At 42.4% G+C, this 1,892-nt stretch overlaps 1 long non-coding RNA gene across 1 annotated transcript; it reads right to left on the bottom strand.

The window, feature by feature from the left end:
- Positions 1-243: 243 nt before the first annotated feature.
- On the bottom strand, positions 244-1,072 carry LOC135374640 (uncharacterized). The gene is made up of 4 exons (XR_010417038.1): positions 987-1,072; positions 865-913; positions 643-799; positions 244-494 (listed from the first exon to the last, which is right to left on the bottom strand). It is a non-coding gene; the product is annotated as an uncharacterized LOC135374640 (long non-coding RNA).
- Between the last annotated feature and the right edge of the window lie 820 nt (positions 1,073-1,892).

Genomic DNA, 1,892 nt, shown 5'->3' with positions numbered 1-1,892 from the left:
CGGCGTCACTCACAAAACTACCTTCGTTCTTTTTTTAAAAGGCTTGGCGACCGTTACGTGAGGCACTCGGTATATTCTTCTTAATCGAGGAAGATACATGATTTACTGAAGCAAGATTAACGCCATCCCCGTATGATGTGAAGACTTTTTGTGAACTTTCTGTGACTTGAGCGAAATTTCTCCGTTCTATTGTTCACTCAATCGCAACAGGCATAAAATACACGAAATGAAGTACTGCAAAACTATATATGTATCTATTTTATTCCGAAAATGCATACCTTGAAAGTGGTATCCAGTGTCGACACAATCATACAAAACATCCCGCGCACACAGTAGCGAAGTATTCCACACGTACACATGCTTTATGCCACACAGTGTCGCGTGGCATAATATATAGTCAATGACGGGTTGCGGTCTGAGTTCTTCTGGTGACCCACGATAACGGTGGACTTCAAAATTCACTGAATTTCGGCGAAAGCGATGTCTCTGAAGCGCTGGAGAGAAAGTGTGTCTGAATAGGGCGTTCAATCGCAAATTAGTAATGTTCAAACACAAGTGAGTAAAACCGAGTAGAATGGTCTTAGCAACAACAAATTTAGTTCACAATCAACACCGGCCACGAACTGATACTTGTACACTTACCTGACGGGACGGAAAACTGCTGCCGCCGCTCGAAACATACAAAACCCTACAGCACAACAGTCATGGTATGAATACAAGTGATGCTTGATCACACACTTCTATCACACAGCTTAACCCTTACGACACAAAATGATATCCTCTTTTGTTCTTTCATAGCCTGCAAAAACGAGGATGAAATTAGCAGAACCAACACCGGCCACGAACTGATACTTGTACACTTACCTGACGGGACGCAAGACCGCAGCCGCTGCTCGAAACGAACAGCAAAAACCTACAGCACAACAGTCATCGTATGAACATAAGTGAAGCTTGATGACACATGATACTTCTATCACACAGCTCACCTCTTACGACGCAAAATCATATCCTCCTTTGTTCTGTAATTGACGAGCGAACGCTGAAAGCCTGAGACAATTGAAACATGTTGCAACGACGACGACGACGACGATGATGATGATGGTGATGATGACTCCTTCGTGATGAGGCGAGGGCGAGGCACTGAGGCGCAGAATCAAAATGTGCAGCAAACCTGTCTCGTGCGCATGATCCTCATGTGGTCGTATAAGTTTGAAATATATTGTGTATTGAACTGAAGTAAAGTAATACGAGGAACCGTCTTTTCAAAGCCATCGAAAATGTATTTAGTGTTTTAATATGTAGTTAAATGGTGGCAACGTTGCGTTCAAGCTGCTACATTTAAGTATAAGGTCAGATTCAAATACCGCTTTGTTTAGAGAGCCGATAACACGGACCTCTCCACCTCCCAGGAGTGGTGTACACCCCACATGGTTTTTTACAACACACCCAGAAATTGCTGATATTACCCAGCTTGTCTCCCAATGAATAGAGCAGTATGCCTCTATATACATATACCCCCCCTCCCTATGGGATGCTCGGTGCCCCCTTGAGGTCGACCTCTGTGAACATTACTGTCCGATAATGCAGTAATTAATAATACGGAATTCATCTATGTAAAAAAATAAACGGTTGAAATAAGTACTTGCTACATAGGCGCATAGAAAGTCCACAAACTGTCAACAGCGACATCTATATACCTTGTCCACAGAAGGTACACATAAGGTAGTTCAAGAGATTGTAAAAATGATGCCAATAGCAATTCCTGTTGATTTGATCAACAAGAAGTTAAAGTCAACACACTGTCAAGACAGGAAACAAGAAGTCCACAAGAAGTCTGCAGAAAGGAAAAATCCATTTTCATAAGGGTTCGTTCTTTTTTAAAAGGCTTGGCG

Source organism: Ornithodoros turicata, unplaced genomic scaffold (genome assembly GCF_037126465.1).
Source record: "Ornithodoros turicata isolate Travis unplaced genomic scaffold, ASM3712646v1 Chromosome88, whole genome shotgun sequence".
NCBI classification, from domain to species: Eukaryota; Metazoa; Arthropoda; class Arachnida; order Ixodida; family Argasidae; genus Ornithodoros; species Ornithodoros turicata.
Note: the sequence above shows the minus strand (reverse complement) of the source record. Positions and strands in the feature narration are given on the sequence as shown.